The sequence below is a fragment of the Tachypleus tridentatus genome, chromosome 7 (assembly GCF_004210375.1).
Source record: "Tachypleus tridentatus isolate NWPU-2018 chromosome 7, ASM421037v1, whole genome shotgun sequence".
NCBI classification, from domain to species: Eukaryota; Metazoa; Arthropoda; class Merostomata; order Xiphosura; family Limulidae; genus Tachypleus; species Tachypleus tridentatus.
In genome coordinates, this window is record NC_134831.1 from 73334655 (window position 1) to 73359218 (window position 24564).

At 35.4% G+C, this 24564-nt stretch overlaps 1 protein-coding gene across 8 annotated transcripts in view; it reads left to right on the forward strand.

Moving 5' to 3' along the window:
• LOC143255967 (transcription factor Sp9-like) overlaps window positions 1–24564 on the forward strand; it is a 154027-nt gene that overhangs the window by 116021 nt on the left and 13442 nt on the right. For 3 of the 8 annotated variants that reach the window (XM_076512458.1, XM_076512459.1, XM_076512457.1), the window contains one exon: window positions 24106–24267. The exons of 3 other annotated variants lie outside the window; for them this stretch is intronic. The gene's annotated coding sequence lies outside the window, so the exon portion shown is untranslated. Of the gene's footprint in view, window positions 1–19055; window positions 19292–24105; window positions 24268–24564 lie in introns of those variants that run through there. 2 more of the 8 variants (XM_076512460.1, XM_076512463.1) reach the window with 2 other exon arrangements.

Consider the following 24564-nt stretch of genomic DNA (forward strand, 5'->3'; position numbering starts at 1 on the left):
TTAACTACTGCAGGAAGCCGAGAATATTCCATATGTTACTACCATACAGCTAAAGTTTTATTATCGTACACTTAACTCTAATAGATGATAAATAAATTAAGCTTTCGTTGCTACAAAAGATTTGTTTATTAATATAAACCTAACTATATTGATGGTTTTATTTTCTGAAAAATGTGTTTATCGTCATTAAATGTATTTGTTGTTGATGTGCTATGGTTTCACAACGGCAAAGTGTTATGAATAACTGTATATTCTGTTCTAAGACTTATTTGCAGAGTTTATGTCTGGTGTTAGTGTCAACTGTGTGTTGGAATAATACTACAAGATTTTCGGACTGGAGACAAAATTTCGATGTGTGACGGATGACACAGTAAGGATTGACTAGTCCATGGCTGGACTATTGCGTATCTTTCACGTTAAGTTCAGCAGTTAACAAGAACAAAGATAGCAGCTTGTATCTCACAGAGAGAGCACTGAGTTTGTAAAGAATAGTCATGTTGGATTTGTGTCTGTCTTTATAGAGTGTAATGAATTAGGAGTTATTAATGTGATTGATAGGTCTTAAAGACGTATTATGTTCGAATAATTATCAATTATCCATCGATACCGATACACAACAGAAACAACAACGTGATAATACGTATTAAAAAGTCCGCATTTAATACCATACAGATGTTGTTTACTATATCTTTACCTCAACCTTTCTTATCAGTGCCCAATTTTTTAGGGTAATTTTCAAGCCACTAATAAATGTAACTATTATTAGCAGGGAAACACAGTAATGTTTAAAACGATTTTAGCTCTCAGACGTATTTCTTAAAATTTTACCAGCCTGACATTCCTCTCAAACAAGTAAATTCCAGAACCCCAAATTTCTTTACTAACTCTTAATGTATTCAACCAGTATCATATTCACATACAACATAAGGCATGAAACTTCGCAAGATACATTATTAGTCGCAGGTTAAACGATGTTTGTCAGTGTTGTAATGTAATCTTAACCTTCAGTTGTAAATTAAACGAGATTTTTATTTAAAAAAGCACTATTACGGTAATATATCACAAATCCCGCTCCGAACGTGCTTGCCCTTTCAGCTGTGGGGACGTTATAACTTACCATCAATCTCATTGTTTGTTGGTACAGAATAGCCCAAGAATTGGCGGTTGGCAGTTTGGACTTGTTGCCTTCTCTCTGGACTGTCACTTCAAAAATAGGAAAAGTTAGCGCAGACTCGGAGTAATTTTGGGTGAAGTTCAAAACAAATTAAACCAAACCAATCTTCATACACAACTATTATTTGCAAAAAACAACAATGACGTGACTGCAGATAATATGCAATGACATAGTACGTTTATGGGACGCTCGTGCTCACGTGGATGAAACGCTTGGGGTTGAAAGTTTGATAAAAACGAGATTGTAAAACAACAACAACGTAGATACTGAAACAAAATCTGCACACACAGAAACGTGGAGTAAAAATAAGGAATTTATTAAATATACTTTAATGAAGACACAACTGGATATATTTATAAAATTAAATGCAAAGAGTATTGTGACCTAACAATTAAAGTATCATTACATGTAAATGAACACACACAATACTTAACCATAAAATAAATTACGAACACGCACGAACAAGGGTTAGTAAGCTAAATGAAATGAAGGAAGTATTATAAATACAAATACGTGTACCTAATACAAGTGTTAATTAATAACGTTCCTAGTTCATTTATTGAATGCTCTGTCACGATTTAAAAATCAACGTTGCTGTTGTTTCGAACAAATAACATAAGATATGACAATTTTTTTATGTACTTAACGTTTTGGCTTTACACCCGTCTTTATGTTTTCTGTGTTTTACTAGAGCAAAGCCACATTCAGTTATCCGTTGTGCTTACTGCGGGGGATCGAACGCTGGATGTTGGGGGTTTGTAAGTCCGTAAACTTACCGCTGTCCCATTGGGAGATCTGAAAAGAATGAAACGATCGTGAACATCAGGTGATATAACAAAAAAAAAAAAAATTATGCACTCAACGTTTAGGCCCGGCATGGCCAGGTGGTTAAGGCACACGACTCTTGATCCGAGGGTCGCAGGTTCGAATCCCCGGTCACACCAAACATGCTTGCCATTTCAGCCGTGGGGTGTTATAATGTGATGGTCAAACCCACTAGTTGTTGGTAAAAAAGTAGCCCAAGAGTTGACCATGGGTGGTGATGACTAGCTGCCTTCCCTCTAGTCTTACACTACTAAATTAGGGACGGCTAGCGTAGATAGTCCTCGTGTAGCTTTGCGCGAAATTTAAAACAAACCACTCAACGTTTTGGCTTTGCGCCTTATCAGGAGCTTAATTTTCCACAATGAACTTTCTGTCACCAAAAGCAGGAACCACATTGTTCAATAACACTTAGTCTTTACCGGACCCGAAAACTTCTTAGATCGAAAAAACAGTAATTAATAACAATTATGCACAGTCCATATATCTTAAATTTAATAGAATAGTAACTAACTTTCTCACTGAGAATATGTTAACAAGTAGATAATAACTTGTACATTACGTAATCAGTTTGCTTAATTTTATCTAAGTTTCCGTTTACTATGGTACCAGATTTTTTTAGCCGCGGCATAGGGGCTCGTAGAATGGCTCTGAGTTTTTTAGGTACAAACTTTTAACTCATAACTTCGTTATCTCTTGACCGATTTGAGATATAATTATAGTTTTGGACTCAGGAGGTCAAACCCCTCAGATTGATGTATTTTGACCACGCCCAAGGTCTCCTAGATTAACTTACTCTAATCCTGCCTAAAAGAATTTCAGTTTGAGGGTAGGTTAGCACAGATCCTGATGAGTAATAAAATCGAAAGAGCTATGTGAAGGCCCCGCACAAAAATATTGCTGATAAAAAAAAATTAAAAAGAGGGGAATCTCGTCCATTAATTTTCTCTAATCCTGCCTAAAAGAATTTCAAGTACCGCGACTATTGAGGATTGCATCTTGCCTTTGTTTAAAAATAGCACTTATATCGTTTACTTATATACCACAAGCTTTATTATAATGAAAGTGACCGCACGGATGATATTCTATAGTATATGGTTTAATTCACAAAATTAAGGTTCTTTGTTTAGATGATAGAGACCTCTTTATAGAAGTTACCATCTGATGAAGGCGTTGCAGCTGAACCCTCACATGGAGGCCCACTGCCTCGTAGAAAGTAAAATAAAGCTCCTCTACCGATGATACCTGTGGTCCTCTGTTTGTATACTCTCGTACTGATTACTCGCCTTTTGCTTTATCTTGCTACATCGTGTGGTACTTGGTTTTCTCACAGTCTCTTTCCCTGTGAGTGTTCATGAAGACCTTTCATGGTTGCTGTTTTCGATTTACCGAATTTGACGTATATAAAGAGTTTTATTGCGACTTGGCTTCGAACATACATCGAGTAAATGATCTTACAAAGCAGTTGCTTTATTCTTTGCCATCATCTGTGGACCGACTAGTGTGAAACAGTACAGCCTTAAAGTCAATTGCAAATATCAAGTTGAAAGCACTGTTTATTTGCGGTTCATTGCTTTTAGCAATCTAGAAGAGACTTTGTTTTACGACTTTCAGGTCCATTCTTGTGGTAAGCTTAAATGCCCAACTAGCCTTAGGCACAATGTTGTTCCGCGAGATGATGAATGTCCAACCGGTTCTCTTCGTCGACATCTGTGGCTAGTGGCAGAAACGCTGAGTGACTAAATGCTCTTTGTAAGATGTGAAGTTCATGTCACCTTATTTATTCATAGTTATGTGCACTGTGCTGCAGTCAGCATCAGGCAAACATTCTGTTCTCTTTCACGAAGTGATAATACTTCAAGTAATCAAATTCTTGACACGTGAAAAGTTAACATTAAAAAAATATTTAACTCCATTAGAACCAAGTTTCGGTTACTTATTATCTGCTAGGTTATTGTATTGCATATTTAAATCGATATTAAGAGTGTTCTAGTTTACCTTCGAAAGAAAAGAATGTCTGAAACAGGAGTTATTTGTCTTTCATTTATTTGAAATGAGTCTCATGGTGGGACAATGATACGTCTACGGATTTATAATGCTAAAATCAGGGGTTAGATTCTCTACTGTGAACACAGCAGATAGCTGTGGCTTTACTATAAAAACAACACACACGCGTGAAACGAAATAATATACCATGACTTTGAAGGTGTTGCAATGTAACATGAATCTGTTTTGGTTAATATCCCCGTGAGTTCAGAACATTACTTTATTAAGCTATATAAATCTGTAAGAACTATTAAATGTTGAACATAGCGATTATTTCCAGATATATATATCTGATTAACCTAGTTTCCGTCAGATTAACTACCACATTTCTAAGTGGGGAAAACACTATTTCATACATTACTGCCACAAAATATTTTATTTTTCTTGCATATAATTATTGCTGTATAGCTACTTTTAATTTCATTTAATATATCTTTAACATATTTTGTATATATTATTTGTTCAATATTATTACACTCAGTTACATCAAGACACTATCTGTTGTGATTTCGTTTTTTTTATTCATTTCTAAATACTAATCCAGGCATGGCCAGGTGGTTAAGGCGCCCGACTCGTAATCCGAGAGTCGCGGGTTCGAATCCGCGTCACACCAAACATGCTCGCCCCTTCAGTCGTGGGGGCGTTATTATTGACGGTGAATCCCCACTATTCCTTGGCAAAAGGGTAGCTCAAAAGTTGACTTCACTTTGGTATTACACTGCTGAATTAGGGATAGCAAACGCATATAATCCTTGTGTTGCTTTGCTCAAAATTCACAAACAAACAAACAAGTGGCTATGCCACGGAGGAATCTCAAGGCAAGGAAAAATTGCAATATGAAAATAGTTTAGGTTTTGTTTTATTTAAGAGGTTCAATAGTTTGTACATTTTATCTACGTTATTTGACGTATTTATAGTGCTATAACATTATCTTTCACTACTAAAAGAACAGTATCATACGCGTATGAATACATTGAAAATTAATTTATTTATATCCTATTATGCCATTTTTATCCAGCGAAACACCACACAATTTCATATGCAGGACTACATTAGAAGCCAACCTGGTATCAGTACATGTATCATTGAGATTTGTAATGATAAGTCTTTTATCCAAACGATTACTAAAACAATTTAATAAGGATCTCCTAAAATTGTAATCGTGCAATTTACATGGTGATAGTTAATTATCCATGATAACAAAAACAGAATTATAAAAAAAAATCTTAAAATCTGAAGGCTTTTATATGAAATTTGATTTGTAATTAACTCTAGTCTGAGAATTTCTTAAACACTTCAATTAAGTTGCTCTAGAAACTTAAGATAGTTGTTCATTAGCCTAAATATTAAAAAAAAAGGAAACGCTGTTGCCCCATCTTGTGAGGGCCTAACTCGTAAGGAAATGACGTGCATCTATACAAATTATTATTTTTTATTTAATTCAAATTCTTTATTTTAAAAACATGAAAGGAAATCCAAGAATCCAATTACAATGTGGGAAGGGTAAGATGTGCAAGAAAAGGTAAGATACACAAAGAAGTCGGAATACACAGTCTATCACGTTTAACCAAAATTAACATAACATTCGGGTAACAAAGGACCGGTCGGCTTGTCCTTTCACACCTAATTTTAAGAAAAGTTTAATTTAAAACGCACCCTTTATTATTCAGAAAATAATCGATTCTTTCTTAAACTTTGCCGACAACAGCTTTTTCCATAAATCAGTCACATTGTTCGACAAATAAAAGTATCTTAACCCTTTTAGCGTGCCTATCGCCGTAATCGATCAATTATGGCCAGGTGGAGAGAGGGCGCTTGACTTGCAATCTGATGGTCGCGGATTTGAATCCCCTTTCCCACCAAACATGCTCGCACTTTCAGCCATGGAGGTATTTACAAATTTGAGGTCAATCACACTATTCGTTGGTAAAAGAGTAACCCAAGAATTGGCGGTGGGTGGTAACGACTAATTACCTTTCACTAACTAGTCTAAGACTAAGACTAACTAGTCTTTCATTGCTAAGTTAGGAATGGATACTGCAGATAGCCCTTGTACAGCTTTCCGTAAAATTGCAAAACCAAAACAAATCAAACAATATTCAAGATTTAGGTCTTGTGTATACCTGGGAAGGTCAGATGTAGGCTTGACTTCTTCCTTCTCTTTGAAGGCCTGCCAAGGCCAGGTGGTTAAAGCACTCGACTCGTAATCCAAGGGTTGCGGGTTCGAATCCCCGTCACACCAAACATGCTCGCCCTATCAGCCATGGGGGCGTTATAATGTTACGTTCAATTCCACTATTCGTCGGTAAAAGAATAGCCTAAAAGTTGGCGATGGGTAGTGATAACTAGCTGCCTTCCCTCTAGTTTTACACTACTAAATTAGGGACGGCTATCGGAGATAACCCTTGAGTAGCTTTGCGCGAAATTCAAAACAAACTACAAACCAAACCTTCCTCTTCGAATGTTACTTTAATTGAGGCTTATAGTCTTTTTGTTTTTTTAATTTTCTGCTGGTCCTGTTCTCTGTACTTTTCGTTAGAAATGCGAATCGAGAGCACAAAACCAACAGACAAAACTTAATCCGCAAAGATGACTATCTCGTATCCAATATGGCGTATATAGCTTTAAAAAAAAAAATCTGTAATATCTGCAGTTAAAAATTTTTGACGTTTTATGAGAAAACGGACCAAAAATAACATCAAATCGCTCCAGTCTTTTCAACGGAACTTGTGCAAGGTGACGATGATTTTGAACGTGATATGACTAATCCTGATATGAATATTTATAGTAATAATGTCGAAGCTTGGTCCTTGTGGGGACAACTAATAATAGTGACACTCACAGTGGTTACGAAGTTTCCATTCCAAAAGTGACCACATTTTTAGGTAGAATTTAAGGGAGATGATACAGGACATAATAATGACATATCTATTGCTATTGCTAGTACACATGGGTGTACAACTACACGTACTGACCCAGGTGACTTATATACGTAAATTGAAATTTCTCAAATGTGGCAACCATGTTGGATGTGTGACATCATGACTTGAATCTTCAAATTGTACCAAACACATTGAGTGGGCTCCACTTCAAACGTGTAATACAAATTGTTATGCTCAAATGTATTAAATTACAGTTGCTATAATTAAAGATCATAAGCATAGTTAATTAGCTGTAGCACAGAGGTATGTCTGTGCACTTACAATGCTAGAAACCGGGTTTCGATAACCCGTTCGAGGCCTGGCATGGTCATGTGGCTGGGACACTTGACTTACAATCTGAAGGTCACGAGTTTGAATCTCCGTCACATCAAACATGCTTGCCCTTTTAGCCCGTGGGGGCGTTATAATGTTACGATTAATCTCACTATTTCCTGGTAAAAGAGTATCCCAACAGTTGGCGGTGGGTGGTGATGACTAACTGCCTTCCTACTAGTCTCACACTGCTAAATTAGGGACGGCTAGCGCACATAGCCATTGTGTAGATTTGCGCGAAATTCAAAACAAACGGGTTACTCTGGCCCTCGTGTATCATATATAAATACGTTTGATAGTTGTAAAACCAAAATTTGAAGGAAAGAGGAAGAGGTTAACGAAACCTGACCCTCCTGGGCAGATAAACATTAATACCCAAATACCCATACAGAGAGAGAGAGCATACAAAGCACAGATAGTCCATTGTGTAGCTACATGCTCAATTAGAAACAAGCAAACAAATCGGTTATTGTCAGTTTTGTCGGTTACTCTCAAAGTAGGAACTTGCTCTTATCGGAAGTTAATACTAATTAGATAAAAAAAAAATCACTGAACTTTTGGACTCGCCGTTGTTAACAAAACTTACTCGTGAAATTGAAATTTAGAACCACAAAAATAATTAAAATAAATAACGAGCAGATGTGGGTACTGTAACACCATAAGTTACTTCTAAAGCTACCACTAGGTGGCTGTTGTTAACTGTCGGAAGATAGTTGATACTCATAAAACAAAAATGCAAAGTACAAAATTCATGAAATAAAAATAAAACTACTAGGGCTGATAAGTAAAAATAATCTGATGGACTTAACATTTCAAACTTCATAATAATTACCTGTTGAACATTTGAACAAAACGTAAGGTGATTAATTCTATCAAAACAAAAATTAAGGTTACCCTGTAAAGTTCTGAAAGTGATAACCTAAATATTTCGGGCAACTGAGCCAAGAACAAAGAGCGAAAAAAGAAAGAATATAAAACTAGGGCAAATTACACTGTAGGAAGGGTATAGTACAGCTTAGTAAGAAATGTATCTTGAAAGTAGAATCCATACAACGGTCTGGACACAATGTCCATCAGATTGAACCTTTATTCGCAAGCCTCGTGCCGAGAAATGGAATTAATAGTAAAAAATAAGAAAATAAACAGATACGATGTTTAGTTTCGACAACTTCTGATTAAATCTGGTTTATGATGTATCACATCTGTTGTGGTCGTGCATTCTGCAATCTGCTACATGAGTAAGTGTGTTTTCTTATAGCAAGGCTATCTGCTGAGTCCATCATCTCCTACGATTTACCCTTTCAACACCGCAGTTTGCTCATTACTTTTAGCTGTATGCCTTTCTCATGTGCAACATTTTGTGTTTCTAACCAAGTATGTGAGCGCTTTTATATCTATATTAATACATACGAACACATACTTGAAAACCAAGTTTATCTATACAGCAAAGTAAATCAGTTGCTTTATATTATTGTTGCATCCAGGGACTTTTAACAAATCAGTAAATGAAAATGGAGAAACGAAACCCCATTTAATTGGATTCGCTTATCTCTTTTGTTTGCCCCCCTCCCCGTGTTTCAGCGATAAGTTTGATATATATATATATATATATCGGGTTTCGGTACCCTTGTTGAGTGTAGCACAGATAGGTCAATACAACTTTTCGCTTAACAACAAACCAGATACAATTTTGTATGAAATTGGCCTTCGCATCTATACACTACCAAGCTCATGTTTAAACTCCGTATGTAGTTTAAATTTTCTATGATAAGAAGATAGTTGTCTGGCCTCTTTGAGGTGACACGAGTTAACTCTGATCTTCAAACAATAGTTTACATATTTTTACGCTGGCATCTTTGATGTGACACAGGTTAACTGTAGCCTTCAAACAATAGTTTACACGTTTTTACGTACTGCAATCTCAAAATCCTAAACCTAGAGAAAGAACGCATTAATAGTTTTGACGTAATTTGTCGTGTCTTAACCTCATTAGCCTTCTGGTGGCATTTGCGGTAACCGATATTTGACGTGAAGTAATTTGGAACTATTTTTGTTTAGGATTCATTTTTCAAAGTCAATAACTGATCACCAGTTTAATGACAGGATGACTGCATATATTTAGCACGCGAGAAAATCATCCCGAGCGTATATTACTCTAACCCTCAAGCGTTACTCTTTGAAAGTTAACGTTTATAGAGGTGTAATGTCCTCACCTCATTGTGATTTGTTTTAAACGAATCATTAGTTCTAGCAGCAGGTTAACCTGCTTTTATGCTCTATGTTTGAAGATAAAATACTGAGACGGTAGAAATCTAAATACACGTTAAAACAAACAAGCATGAGAGAAAGTGCCTTCTTTCTTAGGAAGAAACTGATTTACCAAAAAACAAAGAAAGTAAAGTTTGTCAAATGATAAGTTACCAGCTTAGCAGATGAATTACTTAATACAAATTTGTATAGATACTCTATAGTTTTACGAGCAAGCTGTTTCAAAATTATCCTGTTTCTTAACTGACACTAGCCCTAATGATAGTTAATCAGTTACGAAGATACGCATGATGACGTAATTCTTAAAACAAAGTACGTAATTACGTTTGGCTATTCATCATTTACTAATTTAACTGTTTTGGGTGGATCATATGATTAGCACAGCTACTGTTCACTAACTCATCAGTTTGTGAAACATTTATGTATTGTTGTAGTCAACGTTTTGTAAGTTTAAATATTGTCTGAGGCCCCTTGTTTACCGCAGTTGGCCTGTATTGTAGTCATTTTCTTGTAAGTTTAAATATTGTCTGAAGCCCTTGTTTACCGCAGTTGACCTGTATTATAGTCATCTTCTTGTAAGTTTAAATATTGTCCGAGGCCCTTGTTTATCGCAGTTGGCCTGTATTGTAGTCATCTTGTAAGTTTAAATACTGTCTGAGGCCTTTGTCGTAGTTGTAACTGTGAACGCCCTTGGGATGTTCTGTCAATGACAAAATACAAATTTCATAGTTAGGCAAGATACGATAAAAAGTTTTACATCAATATTCATTCATTATCACTTGTGACCCGTATTCGTACAGTTATCAGTTATGTATAACTTTTGCAATATAACTTGAAATGTTATTTTTTTTGCAACTGTCGCAATCGAGCAATGCTAGACTTTTTTTTAAGATACCAATCTAAGCATATCTCTTTGGATTATGTTATACATTCCCTCGTGGCTTCTTATAAAACGTTGGTGCTGTATAGAACAAAGTTTTTAACTGATGAAGTTACTGCGAAAATTCTGGCCACAAAACACGTATCTTTCAGTAACCAAGGTACAAAATTAAAACATTTTAAGTTCAGTAAAATTTACCAACAAAGGAAACTAACAAATAGAAAAGACTGCGGTATATGAAATTAGTATAATTATTAGAGACTATCAGAAAGTATGCTTGTCATCTCTTTTCACTCACTAACTATTCTTTTTCCTCAAAATAATACATATAAAGTTTTATAAAATGTCTGGGCTTTATTCATTCGCGCACTGCAAGAAGTATGTTTGGAATAAATATCACAACTTGATACCGGCTTGTTTCTGCTTCGGCAAATATTCAGCTTTCAACGACATTAAGATTATACAGTGTTTAGTAATTAAACACAACGTATTCCGTTTATGGAAAGCATTATTTACTTAGGTCCCAGGCAGTGTTGTCTCTTACCTGCGCCTTCGCACAATAGGCAATGAAATGCCGCGCACACCCTCAGTAATGGTGAGGAGACTCAACACATTGACTGCATTAGTGATTCTGGCAGTCGGTAGGCCTAAAGCCCAAATAACCAACTGGTAACGTTGCAAAGCGGCCTATTATTTCAATAGTCTAGAGGTATCCCACCACCATAAAAATGGTAGCGTGTTCTAAACATTGTTATTTTGAAATTAGTTAGTTAGTGGTTAGATTCTTTATACCCACATATCCGGCTCGGCATAGCCAGGCGGTTAGGGCGCTCGACTCACAACCTAAGAATCACGGGTTCGAGTCCCCGTCACACCAAATATGCTCACTCTTGCAATTGTATATGTGTTATAAAGATACGATCAATCCCACTATTCGTTGTTAAAGGAACAGTCGAAGAGTTGGCAGTGTGCTGCCAATTAGGGGCGACTTGTACAGATAGCTCTCGTGCAGCTTTATACGAAATTACAAACAAACACATATATATAAATTGTAACTTTCCTCATCTTCAGTTTAAACATTTGGAGTTGAATCAAGATACTTACAAGTGGTAAAGGTGTTTCTGACGTACAAGCCAAATGCAGAAACTAGGGTGTGCTGTATGAAAATCACTAATTTGCTAAACCTACAGTTGTTTTTAACATGATGTTATTTTACGTATAGTAATTTATCTTCATTCCAATACCTTACGTGTTCTCTTTTAACGTCTTTAAAGCAACTGCTGTATTCTAGGCAAACATTTATTACAACAAAATCAGTATTAAACTTCAAGTAATAAACCAGGTAATAATTTACATTCCGAGCTATTGTTATACATGTACTTGAATATTTAATGGTTTTCAACTAACTCAGTGATCATTATGTAAAACGTTTTGCTTTTGTGTTGAAGTTTACTTGTGCTCAAAATTGAAGCTTGATTTGTGAAGAAAATAGCAAAATTTAACACAAAGAGATATTAATAACCTGTAAAAAATGTCGCTGTTTTGAAATAACCTATTTATTTCTAATGTGTTGTTAAAAATGCCTTAAGCATGGAAAATATACAAATTCATATTTAAAATTGTATGATATTAAATGCGATATTGTTGTGACGTTTCATAAAAAAATTATACGATTAAAATAATTCAATATTCAGACTATATCATGATACAAAATCAGTTTTTCCATCTTTAAAAATTTTACATGCTTGAAATCATCATGCTCATTAATTTTTACATTAATATAATGTAATTTTCGCACGTGAGACTAACATATTTGTAATCAAACACGGTAATGATGACAAGCCCTAATTTTGAGTATTTTGGCAGCAGACTTGTGTTAGGCTTTTCTCTCTCTCCAGTAATAATTGCTACAGTTGTTTGTATTTTACCTTAAAATCTTTTCACTCTTTATGTTGGTGTCATATTCAATTTAAGTAGCATATGCCCTTTCCCCATGCTCACTTCATTACCTTAATTTCACCATCTTTCCACCGGATGACAAGTGTAATCTTTGTATCTCAGAACGGCTGCTATTGGTATTAACACTTTTATTGATAAGCAGAGAACAACGTTTAGACCTTCCTAGGTCATCTTCAGGTTAACAAAACTGATCGTTACAGGAAGTGTAATCACTGTTTTATTTTTACTCACACATTATATATTGCGGGTCGTTTATATTCCTTCAGCATACAAAAGTCTTTGAAAGGTTTGGTCAAAGCTTTCACTGAGCAGTCTTTAAGTTCCTTTCTATATTTCACATTGTATCATTGAAAAACTGATTATTGCTTCCAGTTCTTCTTTCTCTGTCTTTAAGAGAGCTTTAATTTTGGAGTATCTCTCACGGTCTGGGCCCAGTACAGAATCCTTCTTCAATTCGTACAATGTTGTTGACATTTCTGACCAGGATTAGCTCAGTTTCTTGTATACAAAGGCCTGTCCATGTTCTTGTAGCTTCTTCGTATACCTATTCAACATGTTACTTTTTTTCGTACAACATTTCTAAGATGTTCTTTGTTGGAATTTTGAGGTAGCTGCATTGAGTTCTACTCTCTTTTCATTGGTACCACCTTATTTTTAACTGATTCTACAGTGGCTCCGATTTCATTTTCAATTACAAAAATTTTACCTCATCCACAAGGATTGAAGTCCTCTTTTTGTGTTTCCATCTATTGTCTACGGTTCAAAAAATACTTTGACTCCACCATATGACAGTCTTAGGAGCTTTGTCATGACAAGGGCAAGGTGAATAAGTTTAATATCAATTGGAGTCGAACTCAAAACCCTGTAACCACAACTCTACCCCACCACACACAAACCTGAATAGCCAGAACGATATAAAATAGCAAAAGGTGAAAATAAATTTGATTAGCTGGTTATTTTCGTGACAATCGACTGTTGGGAAAATTCAACAAACTTAATTTATGTAATCGCTGCTAGTACATAAATAAATCATTGTGAATATTGATCAATTAATTTGCTTAGTTTTGTGTACCGGTATATCATACAATCCATATCCTATTCATATTTTGTTTTTCCCCGTTCTTTTCCATCTTTTAAGTGTGTGGTATGTTTATCATTGCTTCTTTCTAGCTTCTGGATATCCTTTTTTAACTGTGCCTTGTTTCATCCCAGACAGAAAACGTTTAATCTCCTGAAGAATTGGTAATGATCTTCCAAATATGTATGTTTAAATCATTATTATGAAATTTATCTGACTTTGGTGAGTAATACACCCCACAAAATAAAAATGGCTTCCAAGTGTTACTTACTAATATCAATTTGAAAATACTATGAATAATTTAGTAATAATAATATTAATTAAAATGAAACTTCAATTTTCCATATGTTATCAAGTAATATCAACATTTCAATCCATTGTTCTTCGATATTACTTCATTTAAAGCCTAACGGAAGCCTATTTTTCTAACTGACCTTTTCTTTGAATAATTTGTGTATGACAAAAAAAATCAAAAAACTTCGAGATAAATGCATACAAAAAGTAATCTTACATTAATGATAAACAACACTTCAGGTAGTAATTAAGATGGCATTTGTAATTAAGAGGTGAGGTTTGATTTTGGAATTTCGCGCAAAGCTAGACGAGAGCTATCTTCACTAGCCGTCCATAATTTAGCAGTGTAAGACTAGAAGGAATACAGCTAGTCATTACCATCTATCCCCAACTCTTGGGCTGCTCTTTTTACCAACGAATAGTGAGATTGATCGTCATATTATTATGTCCCTACGGCTAAAAAGGCGAACATGTTTGGTGTAACACAGATTCGAACCCACGATGCTCAGTTTATGAGTCGAATGCCTTAACCATCTGACCATGCTGGGTTCTAAAGAAGTTAGAATAAACTGTAATGGTTCTTTTAAATAAAATTTTGTACAAAATTATATATTTTTGCACCATTATAAATACGTATGTACTTGTACTCAGGGTGAGCAAGTTAGTTTCCAAAGGGAGTCGAACCGAGGTCATGGAATCACATCTCCCTCTCCCACACGCTCACCGAAGCTGAAAAACATAAAGTAAAAAAAAGCACAGATATTCAATTATGTAACTTTGCGCTTAACAAGAAAGTTATAGTACAATAATATGTTTGTCGCATGATGCTCTTTTCATAATTTTTGCAAAAATTGGTTTGATGTACTGGAACTGCTGGGTCACATTACAATAAAAGCCTAAGCAAGATTTGTAGATTTTTTGTATGTGCATATTATAACTCAACTGAAGCGAATTAAATTACTATATGAAACTTTAATTAGGTATAAATATGAATATTTTCTCATATGATACGAGGCATTAAGCAAGAAATACTTTACAAAAATTTAGTGTATGAAACATTAAATCGCAAAAGTTGTTTGGTGTTTCATAAATCTAGAGTAACTGTATTTGGTTTTCTTTCAGCAGTAATATTAGTTAACAAATAGTTTAATTATAAAACCATTGCAACGAGTTAAAGTTTTTATTTAACTTGATGAATTTTCCTACTTACGTATTTTTCTGTAACAAATTAAAGTTTTAATAGAAATAATAAATTGTATACGGGTTCGTGTCACCGTCACACCAAACATGCTCGCCCTTTCAGCCATGGGGGCGTTATAAATTTACGGTCAATCCTACTATTCGTAGGTAAAAGAGTAGCCCAAGAGTTGGCGGTGGGTGGTGGTGACTAGCTGACTTCCTCTGGTCTTACACTGCTGAATTAGGGACGGCTAGTGCAGATAGCCCTCGTGTAGCTTTGCGCGGAATTCAAAACAAGCCAAACCATTGTACACGCATCAAAGTATAATTCAATTAAGGGTGAAGTTATAAATCGAAATATACATGAAATTTAAGGTAAGTTATAGTCTTGATTATTAACACTGATTAATCATTCAGTTTTGGCGCCAAACAGCATACTCAGTAAATAACGGCACAGCGCTACGGAAATAACTTAGACCTGCAACGGCAGTCTGATTGGCGCTAACTATTCGTCGTATTAGGCCTATACTAATCAGCTTATGAGTAGTAACTTAAAAAGTTAAGACTTGGTTGTAACTGAAAAAAATGAAACCAAAAAATTAATGAAATTACTATGTCTTTGTTCTTGTGTAAGAACAATGAAAACATTTAGTTTCCAACAGGACAAAATAAACTACATTTCATTTACGAGGAGGCAGTTAAAAGAATGCCAAATTAAAACTGTAAAATTGCATTTTTATCATGTTATTTCCGTATATACGTATTACAGCAGACAATATAAATCCTTTAAACGCCGAAAGAAATTGTTTTAAAAACAAGTTAGCTGCAGAGTTTTGTTCGTTTCAGTCCGTTTAATTTTACCATCGCGGATCGAAATTACAGGTGTATAAAAATAAATAATTAGCGTATCAGATTTATCTTTTATCATTGCCCAGTAAGTTTTCGTTCGAGATACCAAAACTTGTCAATTGGCTAGAGGAGGAGAGAAAAAAAGATTTAATAAAATGCTTTTTATACATACGGTATAATAATGTAACAGTTATGGCTGAAACTCCGAAAGTCAGCGGAATATTAAAAGAAGGGTATAGGCCTAAAAACTGTTACAATAAAAATACTTATAAAACAGCAGACGTTTTATTTTCTTCTTTTTTCCTTAATGTGCTCATTGTGTTTAAACTTTAGGGATAAAAAAGATAGACCTGAAGTGCTATTTTTTCTATACCTCTAATTTTGAACCGTTATGGACAAATAAAAAAAAACACGTTAAAATATACCCATAATTAGCTTGTTTTTAAAGCAAAGAGGGAATTATCAAATTAAATAAAATTAGAGACTCATATGTGTGGAAATAAGAGAGTTAAGCTAAACTGGTCGCACGTTTTAATTACTTCCCATTTATACGTTACTTTACAATAAGTATATGAGAAATGTTGAAAGTGGTAAATAGTGTTATAATAATCAAGATGTTCCATATTGTATTTCATGAATTCTGCCTTACTTAATATTTAAAAACATAAAGATACCTTTTATACATGGATTTAAGGGGATTCTGATTCAAAATAACTAAAAGATAGAAAAGGTAATCTCATTTTTATCATATAATTACTTACAAAAACATCAAATTATTATACTTAACATTTCCCTTATAAGTTTCTGTTGTATTTAGATATATATATATTATACGTCTAAACACACTTGAATGAGAAATATTGTGTCTTTAAGTCTTTAAGAAATATCTTGAAGTGTTTTATTTCCCAAAATACTTCACACATGTGTTCGCAAAGTGTGCAATTTCCACGCAGTATAGATGTTTGAAAAACGATATGAATTCAGTTTTACGTATTCATATATAAGCTCAGTGTAAAATTAGTTTCAGCTATGTACAATATCTATTCTTGCGAAAATTAGTATAATTTTAGATTGCAAGAAATAAATGCAGTGCCAACAATAATATTGATACATTTCATAAACGGTATTTGTTTTTAGATTGTTTGTTAAGCACAAAACCATACAATGAAGCTATCTGTCTTGGGCCTACCAAGGGTATCAAAACCCGTATTTTAGGGTTACAAGCCTTTAGTCTCATGAGTGAACCACTGTAGTCAAACAATTGATTACCGAAAATTAAGCAGGTTTAAAGTTGAGCTAAAATGAAGATTTAGGTAGTGTATTATCTATTAAATAAACCATTTTACCTAACTAACTAACAAAATACTATAAACCAATATTTTAAGACGTGCAGTTAACGTGGTTTTTGTCACAAATTTTCAATCTGTTGAAGCACTAATGATTATTAACAGTTTAATAAAATATGTTTGTGTATTTTAAAAGTAATAAACTATGAAACTAAATTACAACGTTGTTGTTTTCTAGTGGGTTTGTTTCTGTATTTGTTATTTACTGATGAAGAATCTTTTCCGTAATTCTTTTATGATTTAACATGAATATTAGAGAACTCTAAGCCAGAGATACAGTGAATTAATGTTGATTTCTTCCCTTTGGTGGAAGAGAGACCTTTCCATCCCAGGAAAATTGGTTCACGAGATTTAAATCGTGTTTGATTTATTACTAAAACTCAACAAAATGTGTAATACAATGGCTAATTTCATTGTTTTTGTTTGTTTTACTGCTATTTTGATGAAATAGTCAATATTATTAAGAGGTTAAAAAACAAGTTTGTCATTTCATCTAAAACTGAAAAGAACGTTTTTCACGCTCCATCAATAACACTACTATATTTTATTCTTAGATGCTATCTAAATTATAGATTATTGGTTCACACTTGATATAATATACTAAATCAGCTCTAATACCACAAATACATTGTTATTTCTTTCAGATACTCAACTTTAGATTTGAACATGTTCTTGTATCTGTTAGAAAATGATAATAAACATTTTCCTGATTTATATATAAATGCACAACGTGACATTAAAACCTGAAAAATACAAAGGTGTTTTTTGTTTGTTTTTAGTGGCAGGAAGATGGCTAAACAGTGAACGTGTGATTGAATTTTATTACAAAACGTATTACTTATGTGAAGTGGATATTTCCTTCCACCCCTTTGGCCACGTGTGATTGCTTCAGTCCGTGTGCACTATTCCATAACAGTTTGCTCATCATAACGCACATTTCGCTCATAAGAGTTCGTTTTAAATAATAGGTGACCCCCCAGATGTGATAAGCGTGCAGTAGGGCGGCACGCCCGACTGCACAGCATCCTATTATTCATAAGACGATACGTATCTGTCATAGATTCTGACTTTTAGCTTATTTCAACTTCTAGAATTATGGATAATTATGTTGATACATCTGGTTTGAAAAAAGCGACAGGGAGGAATAGTGTAAGTGGTGTGTGTTATAATGTACATTTTAAAGGTGTCAGCTAAGTTTAAAACCAAAACAAACTAGAATTTATATATATATATCTTCAGGTCAAACTCCTGCCACTCACTTAATATCTTACTACAATTTCAAACAAGTTGGAGACAACTAACAACGAGGTAAACATGTTTTCGCGTAAGGGCATTACTACTCACCTTTCCCAGTCTTAGGTGAACCCACTTTTATAAAATTATCGTTTGTTTTTATTTGTAATTTACATGTACAACTATAACAATATTAAGATTGGTTTAAAACATTTCTAATGTATTTTCTTGAGTATCTAACATAAGACTTTACACTTACCACGATAACTAACTGGGTGAATAAATGAACAAACGAAACGGGCGGGAACGAAATAATATTAGCTTGGCAAATTTCTCATTACGTGTTCACTATACGGGCTTCATATCCGTGTCAGAAACAGGAACATGTGGGTGAGATACACACCTAGAATGAATTTTATTTTAATAATACATGAAAAGAGGCGCATTTATCAATGTTGCTTTTTATTTATATATAGAAATAGTCCCCCTTCCCCCCACGAAATGAAAGAACACGTAAAGAGCAAAATTCAAAACGTTTCACTACGACAGAAGATATGTAGCTGCCGAAATTGTTTTAACCATTTTGAAAGGGACCATAAAAGTAGCTATGTTATTTAAGCCTAAGTGTTAACTACATTAGAACTGCCGAAGAATGTGAAAACTACGCCTGTGCCCCATCGTGAGAAGCTGTTTTTATTGTTATCAGAAGATCTAGATGACTGTGGGTGTCAGCAAATGAGTACAACTTTTTATAGGCTATCAAGACGCACAGGATGGTCGCCTCATGTGTTAGCACGGACGCGCTGGTTCGGGAGTATTTGTTCGCGACCTTAACGAAGGCGACTAGTAACGAGGCGGGCTAGGCCTAACGAAGACACGGCGTAATGAGGCGGGACTCAGAATGGTAAAGTAAGTAACCGAGTGCTTTTCAATGTCGGGAAAGAATTTAACACATTTCGATTCTGGGATGTTCGCCAGCTCTGTACGATCCTAAATCTATCTAGAGGTGGGATTAAGACATCTTAACTCTGGTGGTATGGTCGTGCTACAAAAGTTGCATTCCTGTACTGGCAGACAGATAACAAGTGCTTCTCATTGCAGTTACGGTTTCTTCAGCTTCTATGTTTCTCGATGTGAAAAAGGAGGTTGAAATTCCTTTCCCATACTACTGAAATATTTAGATAGACTTGCAGACATTTTAAGTGTTTCAGACAAAGGCTTGGCCAAAATAGTTACTGCAAAAGTTTCAATCTCGATTTTTTTTTTTTTGTGTGTGCCTGCTTTTTTCATCTGACAGCAAACAGAAAATAGCACGAGGCTATAAATTGAGAGACGTGACAGATGGCTTTGCGCATGACTACTATTTTTAAATTGGTTTGCATTATCAACGCATTCTGTCGTCTCACTAATATAAATTTTCAGCAAAGTCTAGAATGAAGGTTTTAAACGGCAGTTCAACATGGGGCTTAAGTCTTTCTGTTGTTTAACATAGAGAGGGAACTTTTTTTTTTTTTTTGAAACAGTATTAGAGATACAACCAGAGTAAGATCCTAGAAATCTAACCAACGTCAACATATGGTAAATATTTCATTGAGTGTTCAGGAGTGTAATGCCGCCAGATGGCGGTCTCGCGTTACGCTCTTGTCACAACCTCTGATGGTCCCTACTAGAGAACGTAACGCTATCCAACAATAATGATTTTGTCAGAAGTACTTTACGCTGGCCCTGTCAAAACACTCACCCTCTCAGGTTTCTCGCGTACAGAATAAATTGCTTGGATACATCGATCCAGAAAGTTTTACGGGCTCAGCCCAAGAATTTGGGCTGAATTGTTGTTCTTATTTGTTTTTTTGGCACACATACTGTTCATACCGTTATGTAGATATAAATAACAATTGTCTTTCTTTTCAAAAACAAAATATGTTTACTATTCCCATGTGAAAAAAGTTAATATTAAAATTAAATAAAACAATGCTCCCTCCCTCCCAGTGGTACAGCGGGAAGTTTGCGAACGTAATAAAACACACACACAGACAAACAAAAACTTAATTATTCCTTCATTCAAAATTTTAGCTGTCCAAGAACACAAACGAGCACGTGAAGTTCAAGATCTTGAGAAACACATGTTCGAAACTCTCACGTGGTACGTCACAGCCGACTGCGTCCCGCCGGCTGCTTCGAATCCATCCCAAGATCAACGAGGTGAGACCGACTTTGAAACTTGGGCTGTGGGTGCTTCGGTTGCTTCTCTCTCCTAACGTTGGTTCGAGAACCTTAATTGACTGCAACTGCCCGTTGAAAGAAAAGAAGGCGACGTTGCGGCTTCATGTTGAGGCCTCCTCAGTAGAAACCGAAACGTCGTCTTCACTTTTTCAACGGGGAGTTGCAGCCATTTTAAACTATGAAACCTACTATACCTTCTCTACCTAAATCAGTTGTTTCCAACCTTTTTTATGCCCCGCACCCCTAAAAAAATTTAATATGTTCTCGCACCCCTCACAGTAATTATTTATTTAAAAATAAAGGTGAAGGTGGCCAGAACAAATGTTATCTCGAACCCCCTGGAACGCTATCTCGCACCTCTGGTTGGGAATCACTGACCTAAACTATGAAATCTACTATACCTTCTCTACCTAAACTTTCCCTGAAACAACTTTTATAACATTTCTGGACATTTTTTTCAAGCATGTAGATCTACGCTCTTGTGCCTTGCTAATCGTGGTAATGTTCGTGTTTTGTTCATGTACTTTACATGGCCCGGCATAGCCAGGTGGGTTAAGGCGTGCGACTCGTAATCTGAGGGTCGCGGGTTCGCATCCCCGTCGCACCAAACATGCTCACCCTCTCAGCCGTGGGGGCGTTATAATGTGACTGTCAATCCCACTATTCGTTGGTAAAGAGTAGCACAAGAGTTGGCGGTGGGTGGTGATGACTAGCTGCCTTCCCTCTAGTCTTACACTGCAAAATTAGGGACGGCTAGCGCAGATAGCCCTCCAGTTGCTTTGTGTGAAATTCAAAACAAACAAATCATGTACTTTACCCTGTAACTTATGTCCAGTCTGTTTTCTAGTGCCACCATTTATTTTTTGATCGATGACTGAGAAACATTTCTGGTACGTTGCATGTATTTTCTAGCAACACAAGAAATGTGCACCATTAAACAGTTCTATTGTACGAATTTATACCATGCTTTGTGACGCGTCGAATCACAGAAAACAAGACGAGATTTAAACTCCGATGTTATTAATTAATCAGCTTATCTAACCTTTATAGGCCTACAATAAAAGGACTGTTGTCTCTGTTGAAACAGCGGCTAGTCTACGGACTTACATTGCTTAAATATTGGGTTCGATTATCTGCGTTGGACATTACAGATAGCCCAATGACGCTTTGCTATAACATAAACATACAAACAAAGAGAAGACTGTTACTGAAGTAAAAAAAAAACAACTAATTTTTACAAAGGAATAAAGTTCACAAAAATAACCATGTTTTGTTTTTATGTCAACATCAGACTACACTTGAACGTTTGAATGTCTTCTTTTACTACACATACATGTTCACTAAATACCAAATCGGCCAACATGACTTGGAAGTAATTTTGTCATGTACTGTTCCTCGAAGTAAAGGTGCAATCGGGTTATTCTTGCATATTTACATATTTCAAATATATATATATATATATATATTTATAGAGATATTAGCTTCGATTTTTGATACAAAGAAACTTCTCTGTATGTTGATAAATATTTCTTTTTGTATTAGTTAGTTTGAACTTGTATTTAAATTGAAACGAGTGTATAAAAAAAGTATATGACTCGCAAGCTAACTTTCTAGACACTAGTACACACTGTTCTTCCAAACACCATACTAACACAATGAACCCTTCAGCGCTTCTCATATACCAATTTACTTCATTCATTTCAGGCTGTGAAAGACACTAGATTGCCACAATTAAATCTAGGTCGTTTCTAATTATTAGCCTCTTCCGTAGGTCCTCCCATGTCAATATTTTGCTGAAGTGTTTTTTCAGAGAGCCCTGCTATCAACACCACAGAGGTAAAAAGCCTCTAGCCAGAAAGTCTCCTGACATTAGATGCTTCTGAAAGTTTGTATCTTTCAAGTGAGTTTCTGGAAGGCTTGTCTTTACCTACCACCCCGGCTTGTTCATTTTAAAGGTGGTAAGTACAAAGTTTCGGGGTTCATACTACAGAGACTCGGCTTGAGAACGACCTCGTTGTGCTAGAGGTTGTATATCAGGCGAACCCACCAAACTTGACATGTGTGAAAAATGCCAAGTTTCCTTTGATGGACATCTCTACTATGTGGTTCTTTCCAAACAAAATGCGATAACGCGCTCGGAGCGAGCTTTACAAATCACACTCGGTGTGCACGCTGCACTGAAAAGGCGGCTTGTTCGCAGGCTGGTTAGCAGACCAAACCGTTTTCAGTCCAGTCCAGCGACACAAATTGCAGGCTTCGGGCACCCCCGCGGTGACCGGGCTTTTATGACTGTGGTCCCGCCAGCCGTGTCGTACATATGTTCCGCAGCTTTCAGAGAATAAATGGTTCACACACTAGACCTAGGCAAAGTCTTTCTATGAATGGCGGTGTGTATTGTCAACGCTTAGATGGCTTCTATAGCTAAATAGCTGAAAGGGGTCCAGAGGACACGCTTTTGGTGTCGTTTGATGTCCCCCCTCCCTCAGTCCTCCCTTCTTAGTAGCTCTTGTCGAAAGCTAAAGAGAAGTTTTCAATGTGTTCCCTACTTTAGTTATGTAAACTCTGGCTATGTTATACCAGCAACAAGTAAGCAAAGAGCCTGTTATAGGCTGGATGTAAGGATGAACACCCATTGGTTCAAAAGGAGAGCCGTTAGAAGTATGGGCACATTTCTGATGTCAAATGTTCCATTATGTTTTGTCATGTATATATATGATGGTGGTGTAAGGAAATCTTGCAGGCACACAAAACTCCAGAGAAAACCCAGTATTTTTTCTAGTCAAAATTTAGAGTGTAACTTCCTTTATATCTCATTTTTATAAATATATATTCATCAGCAGTAACTCGCAGAATACCGTACGTTCTTCTAAGTTCAGTAATAGATTCTCACTACCACATTTGTGTACGAACACCAGATGATAAGCTGGCTTCAGAACGTAGCATTAGGAACTGTGTGGTTTCGGAGATAATAGTTTCTTAAAATTACTGGCGGTTGTGTCATTATGTTTTCATTTAGAACATATTTTTCGTTCTAAAGTCTGGAGTTTCAGGTGAGATGTTTTAACTGAAAATCCAGATATGAGTAACCATTATGATACATAACTTACAAAATATTTGAGGATATAGAACCTCATGTTACTTTTTCCCTGCTGCACATTCCTTCATTTTGTTTATAAATAATTTATGTATGATTTTAACAGAAAGACTTATGAATTCATCGAAAAAAAATATATAAAATATCATTATATCACATGTCTTCTACTGTTACGTTGCACACCTATGATTTTGTTTTGTGCTACTGTTTCTTTTATGTAACGTGTTTCTAACCCTAGCACTGTGGATACATTAGAAATATCTCTCCTTTAATAATTGATAACTGTAGCCGTTCTAATGGCTTATTCTAATAGCAACGAACGGGATAGCTACCTGACGGTAATCATGTCGGTTTATTGTTTTCTCGTTTAGTTATCTAAAGAAGGTTATTTATCCTCCTGTTTTAGGTTCATTCTTAGGCCCCCTTCTAGGTCAAATCAAGGTCACTACCTGATGTCCCCCACCATTATTGTTCATGTCGTCAGCAGGGGATGTCATCTGGTTACAACAACTACTGGCTACTGAAGATTTATTCAACAACACAGAGTCGGGATTTTCTCCAATAAACGGTACCATGTACATATATGGTTTATTTTTGAAGAGTACTTGTCTCATGAAAAAAAAAAAAAAAGACATTAACTATTATCACGTATAGATGTCGCAAACTCAAATTATAAATAATAAAGGAAGGTGACAGTTTAACTCACATAAAATAGTCCAACATCAAACACTTGATTTTTTTTTTCATTTGTCATGTCACTTTAACTTTTCTTGGCGTGGCAAAAACTTGATTTGTGAATTTTTGTGTGTGTTTTTTTGTTTTTAATAATATACCAAATCGGAAGAAACCTGAACAACTGAAATGA